Raw genomic sequence first — 7,539 nt, 5'->3', positions numbered from 1 at the left:
CAGTCGCAAGTTTGATCCCCGGTGCTGATAAAAAGGAAAAAGACAAAAAAAAAAAAAAAAAAAAAGAGCTATCTCTAATCTGAAACAATCCCACTTGTGTGGCCCAGGAGCCCTGATGATACTGAGGTAGGATAGAAAAAAAAAAAGACAGGTAGAAAAGAGACAAGGAAAGACCATAATTATAAAGATTACTCAAACCAGGTAGGGTGGTTTGAGTAATCCCAGCCCTTTGGAGGCCAAGGCAGGAGGATCACAGTAAGTTTGCGGCCACCCTGGGCTATATAGTGAGTTCAGGGCCAGCCTGAACGCCACCTACTGTGTCTCAAAAAATAAAAGTTACTCAAGCTTTTTTCCTTTCCTGGAAACACATGCAAAAATTAAAATTAAAATATAAAAAAAATCAAAACAACCAGGTGTGGTGATGGCCCACTCAGGGAGGCTAAGTTCAGGGGATTTGAAGTTTCAGGTCATCCTGGGAAACTCAGTGACTTTATGAGATCCTGTCTCAAAATAAAGATTGTAAAAAGGGCTGGGGAGGTAGCTCACTCAGTGCAAGGGCCTTGGATTTAACAAAACAGGGCAAAACCAAACCTAAGAGTCTTAAAGTCACAATACAAGTGTAAATTGGATTGTGGGCCAGTGCTTTTATTTCACCTGTAAAAATTACCCTTTTCCTTGTGAGGAATCATTATCCCCTTTGACACGTAAAACGGGCCTTTCTAGACTGTCCCCTTCACCTGTAGAAAGGGCCATTGCCTTTCACCTGGAAAGTGGGCCTGGGAGGCTGGGGGTTTAGCTCAGCGGCATAAGCACCTGCCTGGCAAGCAGGCAGTCGTGAGTTCGATCCCTGGTACCGATAAAAAGGAAAAAGATGAAAGAAAGAAAGAAAGTGGGCCTGTGCTTTAACCCAGTGGCACAGGAACTCAGGTCTTCTAACCCCAACAGCCCAGCCACAGAGGGGCTCACTCTCCAAACACTTGTGCTCCACTTGTGTGTTTTTCTATCAAATAAGTCTTTCCTGTGCTTCCTACCAGTGACTCCTGAATAAATGTTATTTGTTGTGACAAGAATCAGTGAGTTGAGGTTCCTCATTTATTCTTTGGAGACTGTCCTCAAACCCCATCTGGTGACAGTACTACAGCCAGCTGTTTCCCTGCCCCCCTTACTCGAATTTCCAAGTGCTGGGAAAGGCAGAGTTCTTGGGTTAAATCACATACCCAGCTCCTGAGTGGATTCAGAAAGATAATTGGGTCTGGCTCCTCCCCACTCAAGAAGCTGCATTTGATCACAGGTTCAAACACAGGGTGGGTAACTTAGTGAGTTAGCAACTCTCTCTCTCTCTCTCTCTCTCTCTCTCTCTCTCTCTCTGTTTATGTACTGGAAATTTCTCTCTTTGTTTAAGTACTGGGAATTGAACTCAGGATCTTGCACTTGCAAGACAGGTGTTTATGCTCCTGAGCTATATCCCCAGTCCTAAGACCTTATCTCAAAATATAAAAAAAAAGAAAAGAAAAAGGAAAATAGGCCTGAGGATGTAGCTTGTAGCTTGGTATGAAGGTCCTGGGTTCATCCCGGCTCCACAAGAGAAAAAAAAGGGAGGGAGGATAAACGGGGGAATAGGAACCAGGGAAACATTTATTTTAAAGAAAGAAGCATAAAATTCAGTCCAAGAAAACGCCACAATTGTGGCAATTGTAGCAATGTAACAGTTGTGGAACTAAGTATAACATGACATCACTCCAGTGAAAAGAAGCAAGGGAAGAGAAATTTTAAAAGTAGAACTGTTTCAACCCAAGGCCCTGCTTTCTGGCTTTTTATGAATGGTTTGCATTTAGTGTGAGGGGGAGAGGGCATTTGGGCCTCAGTCCTAGAGGCTGCTGGCTTTTTCTAAATTCTCCTGTGCTAGCTGGGTTGTCCCCAAGCCCTGTCCCAGCCCCTTTGTGCCAGGAGGACAGAGGATGGGTTCCCAAGCTCCCGACAGTTCCCATGCCCGCTGCTGAGCCGCTGCATCAGGGAGTTTCTGGGAAGGCGCTCGGTGCTCTGGGCTGCAGAAGCTGCCTCGCGGGCAGCCCCCGTGTGGTATGTTCCTTGGGACAAGGGTGGCACCAGAAGGCTTGGGACAGCGTGTGCTTTACCAGGGGGTTTTATCTCCAGTCTATAATGGCCCCTAGGGTGTAAAAGTACAAACTGATTACTGAGTCAGAAAAACAGAGAAGAAAAAAGCTGAAATACACACCTGAAACATGTGTGTGCACACACATAGGAGCAATGCAACCAAATAAATAGTGCATGTTTAAATCAAAAATGAAAAATATGTTACAGTAAAAGACACACCGCAAATTCTTAAAACACTCTTCAACCCAAACTCACTTCCCCGCCATGCCTATCACTTTTGGGGGCAGCTCCAGAGGTCCTCCGTCCTGGCTGACTTTGTAGGGTGTATTCTCAAATTGAAAATATGTTAACTGCTGCCACAAGGGCCATCCCGCAGAAAAGTAGGTTCACAAAAATATCACAGTGTGTCCTCATCCACCTTACTGCCCAGACCTGGCATCATGTGACTTCTGGCTCTTTCCCAGTGTCAAAATGGCCATGAAAAGTAAATGTTTGGAATCAAGTCAGGACATCAAGGCAGCCAAGACAGTGCAACTGAAGACGCTCATGAAGAGGACCTCCAGAGCTGCTTCAGAGCACAGCAAGAATGACGGGATAAGAGTATTGGAAGTGAGAAGGGATTCCAGCAGTGGAACGGGGTGTGATAGCTCACACCTGCAATCCTTGCAATCAGGAAGCTGAGGTGAGAGGATCTGGGCTATGTAGTGAGTGCAAGGCCAGTCTGAACTACAGACAGTGAAACCCTGTGTCAGAAAGAAAGAAAGAAAGAAAGAAAGAAAGAAAGAAAGAAAGAAAGAAAGAAAGAAAGACAAACATCAGCCAGGGCACAAACCATGCAAGGCCCAGGAAGAGAAAAGCCAATTTGCCCTTCCTGTGAGTCAGCAGAAGCCATGCTGGGTCTGGGAGGGGTACAGCAAGAAGCCAATTCATCCTTCCCATAAGCCATACAAACATGCAGGGCCCAGGAAGAAAGAAGCCAGTTTGCCCTTGCCCTGAGCTGACCGGTGCATGGGCTGAGAATCAACAACACTCCCCTCCCATCCCTGTAAGCAGTGGCTTGTTCAGAGGACAGGCTCAGTTGATAGCAACTAAATACTGGTATTGTTTGACTGACTTTTCAGGCCTCAGGCCGGTGGTCTGAGCATCTATTAGGAGGATGACAGCATGCAATACAGCAAATATGGAGGCTTTCATTCTGTCTTGTTTTTGAAATCCAGTATTGTTCTCACTGTTTAGTTTTGTTCTGATTTATTGTTTGGTTTTATTTAATGTTCCATTTTGATTAATTTTATTTGGTTTTACTATGTCTGCTGGTATGAACAATTGTAAAGATAAGATATATTATGGTAGCCATTGTTGATTTCCTATTATCCTGTTTTAAAGTTCTGTACCACTTTCACTGTCTTGTTGTGATTGGTTTTATTCTGTTTTATTTTTGTTAGGTTTTATTCTCTTTAAAATAAAAAAAATCAGTTAGAAATACAAACAAAGGCTAAGAATAAGCAGGTCACAAAAACAGGGAAGAAAGCTCCCCATCACTAGTAATTTTGCAAATCAAAACAAATATAGATATAATATCTCTCCTGTGGTATTTGGTATGGGCAATAATTCTTAAGTGTGATAATACATAGCAAAGCTGATAGGGAAATAATTCACTTGGACTGGTGGATGTGGTATAAATTGATGCAGTCATTTGGGAGGGCAACCCAGGAATTGTTGCAAAGATTATATTTTGATATAACTACAAAATATGCAAGGATATATTTAATGTATTTTTTGAACCAAGAATCAAACTCAGGACCTCATGCTTGCTAGGCAGGAGCCGTGTCACTGAGCGATATCCCTGGCCCCTTAAAGATACATTGTAAGGGTTGGGGACTTAGCTCAGCCGCATAAGTACCTGCCTTGCAAGTGTGTGGTTGTGAGTTTGATCCCTGGTACTGATTTTTTAAAAAAAGATACATTTTAAAATGTTTATTGTAGCAGTACTTTTAACAAGACAGAAATAACTTAAATGTTTACAGATGAGGACCTAGATAAGTTATGTGTTATCTATATTTTAGAATGCTATTTTGTCTCTCCTGCTCTCGCTCCTTTTTTTTGTTTTGTTTTATTTTGGTTTTGGCTTTGGTGTTTTGAGACACTGTCTCACTATATAGTGCTGGCTAGCCTTGAATTCACTATGTAACCCAGACTGGCCTCAAACTCTGAGAGATCCTCTTACGTCCACCTTGAGAGTGCTGGGATTACAGATGGGCACCACCATACCTACTACAAAAGCTTTGATTTATTTATTGATTGATTTTGGTACCAGGGATGGAACTCCTGACCTTGCACTTGTCAGGCAGACACTTATGCCACTGAACTAAACCCCTGGTCCCTTACAAAAGCTTTTAAGCAGATAAACATAATTTCTCAACATTCAAAACAGCCTCTGTTATCATTGTGGAGTTTCCATTTATTTTTCTATGCATATCAATGTGATCAATATTACCTGTATCATTACAATCAGAATGTGTTTAACTTTTTCCCCAAAATAAATGAAACTGAAATGAGCTCCAGCCTTTCACTCCTGAATTAGCCGGATGCCTGCTTCCTGGAGCTGCCACTTCGCTGGGGCTGCCGCTGCTAGCAGGTTCTGTGATCTGCCCAGGGTCCTGGGCGTATTCACACCTGCTCAGGAGCCCAAGCATCCCCAGCGTGGACTGCAACTGTGCTTGCCATTACCCTAAATCACCACAAGGTGTCGCTCTCAGACGTCCCTGAGTGGTCCCATCAAGGTGACATGGCCTCCAGTCCTTCAGACTGCGCCACCGCGCCTGGCATCAATTATTTCTTGTAATAGGCTCCCAATAGATTCTTAAAATGTTTGCCCTGAGGAGGCAGAATCAGGCAGGACTCAGGAAAGAAGCGATGGGGAGGCACAGACTCTCTCCCAGGCAGGGAAGCCCGGGCACTGAGGGTACCATGTCTGGGTCCCTGTTGTGACTTCCCATCTCCCCAGGTCAGGCGGGCAGCAGGATCCTGGCAGCTGGGAGGAAAGGGCAAGCAGGATGGGCCGCAGGGAGGCCTGCTGGCTGCTACCCACCCCAGTTAGGCAATTCGGAGGGTACTTCTGCCAGCCTGCAAGACTAGGAGAGGAATCCCCTGCTCCAGGAATGTCTAGACCTGTGGGCAGCTGCGGAAGCTGGAAAACAGGAACTTGAGGCCACCAGCAGGAATGGGGCAAGTCAGCCCTTGGCTCCAGACTGAGGGGTGAGGTAGACAAGGAACAGAAAGCACCAAGTAGACACGGGTGGCAGGGAAACAGGACAGTGCCCGCTGTTGGGAGGGCGAGGGGGAAATGGAGCAGGAGGAGACAGAAGTGGCCATGCCTTGGGCGAGGTGTCAATCCCTCGGCTCAAGGAGGAGGAATTTTGAGTTAGTGCCACTTAGGAAGGGAGGAGCCTGTCACCAGGTCCTGACGCCTTCACAGAAAGCTGCCAAGGGGAGATTGTCAGCCAAGGCCACCGCTAAGGAGTGACAATTTGTGTGGAGGGCTGGGCCTGTGTCTCAGCTGAACTGTGTCCCCCACCAGCCCCCAACCAGCATGCTCATCTAGTTAAGAGTCCCCATATCTCCCTGACAGCTAGCTGAGGAGTCTGGAGGAGGTCAGCTGTGTTAATCAGCCTTCTGTCACCTTCACAAAAACTCCCAAGGAAAGGTCCACTTTGGTTCACAGTTTCTGAGGTCTCAGGCCTTGGCCAGCTGGCCTGTGAGGCAGTGAGACATCACGGTGGACGGGAATGGTGGACGAAAGACCTTGTCCACAAGAGCAAAACACCCCTTCAAGGAAATGTCATAGGGCTGGAGATGTAGCTGAATGGCGTAGTGCTTGCCTGACAAGCACAAGGTCCTGGGTTGGTTTCCCAGTATCAAAAAAGAAGAAAAAAAAAAAAAAAGAAAGAAAGAAAAAGAAACATCAAAAAGTGATTTATAAATGGTGCAAACAGTAACAAACAAGAGTGACAATTATGATTACCTAATATAATTTAGCAGCCAAGAAATAAAAGCAAACTCTTATCTTCTGTTAATTATTGGTTATGGAAAAATTACAAGTATTGTGTTCTGGTCACCGAGAGCCATTTGGGCTTTTGGGCTTTAGATGGGGAGGGAGGTGGAGGAGTTTGTGCTTCTCAGAAGGGAGAGGCAGGGGGAGATGGGCAGGGTTCATTTTGAGCGTAGAGAGAGGTGCGGGAGAAGGAGGAAGGGGATTTCCCATCAGAGCGGAGAAAGGTAATTGTCACACTTGGTGTGGCAAAGGTCCTGTACTGAACGTCTTCAGTTTGAGCCAGGCCCCTAAGGGAACGTGAGTGATGCCCAAGGCAGTCATAGCAACCTGTCAGTCACCAAGGGAGCCGGTCTCGCAGTGCCCACCAGGATAGCACCGGGTTATACACGGAAAGGGAAGCGAGTCTCTTTCTGTCCCGAGGCGTGAGACAGGAGAGCAGAACTGGGAAGCAGTGGACTGCAGCAGGAAGGAGGTTCAGGGCAGAGGGGGTTAACTTTCAGAGTGAAAAACCCCAAGGAGCCAAAAATCATGGCTGGGGAGCTGAAATCGATGGCGGAGGAGGGGGCTTAGTCAGCATGCTGGCTTCAGATCATCCTGGAGGCAGGCTGGTGGGGGGGGGGCTAATGGCTTACCCAATATGAAGCACTCTGTGGGATCTGGCATGGCAGAAGTGGCAGGGGCTGTCGTGTCTGGTGTAAATTCTCGAGTGTCTCCTGATGTCCCCAGGTCCGGCAAAGTTCCTTGTTGTATCTTATCTCCTCCACGACCCCCTGTGCTTGCCTATAACTTCAGTACTGAGCTGAGTTCCCTGCAGAGATTTCTTTTTTTTTTTATTGGTACTGAGGATCGAACTCATGACCCCGTGCTTGCAAGGCAGGTGCTTATGCTGCTGAGTTAAACCTCCAGCCCAGTGGTGCTTCCACTGGCAAGCAGCTTGAGGACTGGGAGAGTAAGTCTGATCTGGAACCTTGCAGGTACCAGTGCTTAAAATGCTTGCTAATGTTGGCAGTGGTGGTGCTTGTCTATAATCCCAGCACTCAGAAGGCTGAGGCAGGAGGATCTTGGAATTGAAGGCCAGCCTGGGCTATTTAGTGAGACTTTATCTCAAAAAAACAAAACTGTTTTCTAAGATCAAGTTCGGGCTGTGAAACAAAAGTTCTTTCATGTGTTCCTGATGAGCAGTGGCTTGTGTTACAGCAGACCTCAGTGATCGAGACTAATCCTGTGCCTCGTTAGCCATGGTGGGTGGCTCAGCAAGGCGCTCCACAGAGCAGGCTGCCACCCAGACTCTGGATGGGTGTAGACCCAAGGGGCCTGGACCCTTGTACACATTTATTTGCCTAAGTCATTATGTTCCTGAGCACAGTAAAGAT

This window comes from Cavia porcellus, unplaced genomic scaffold, assembly GCF_034190915.1.
Source record: "Cavia porcellus strain 051 isolate PalLab524CR breed Dunkin Hartley unplaced genomic scaffold, mCavPor4.1 scaffold_6, whole genome shotgun sequence".
NCBI classification, from domain to species: domain Eukaryota; kingdom Metazoa; phylum Chordata; class Mammalia; order Rodentia; family Caviidae; genus Cavia; species Cavia porcellus.
The sequence above is the reverse complement of the archived record's forward strand: the minus strand, read 5'-3'. Positions refer to the sequence as shown.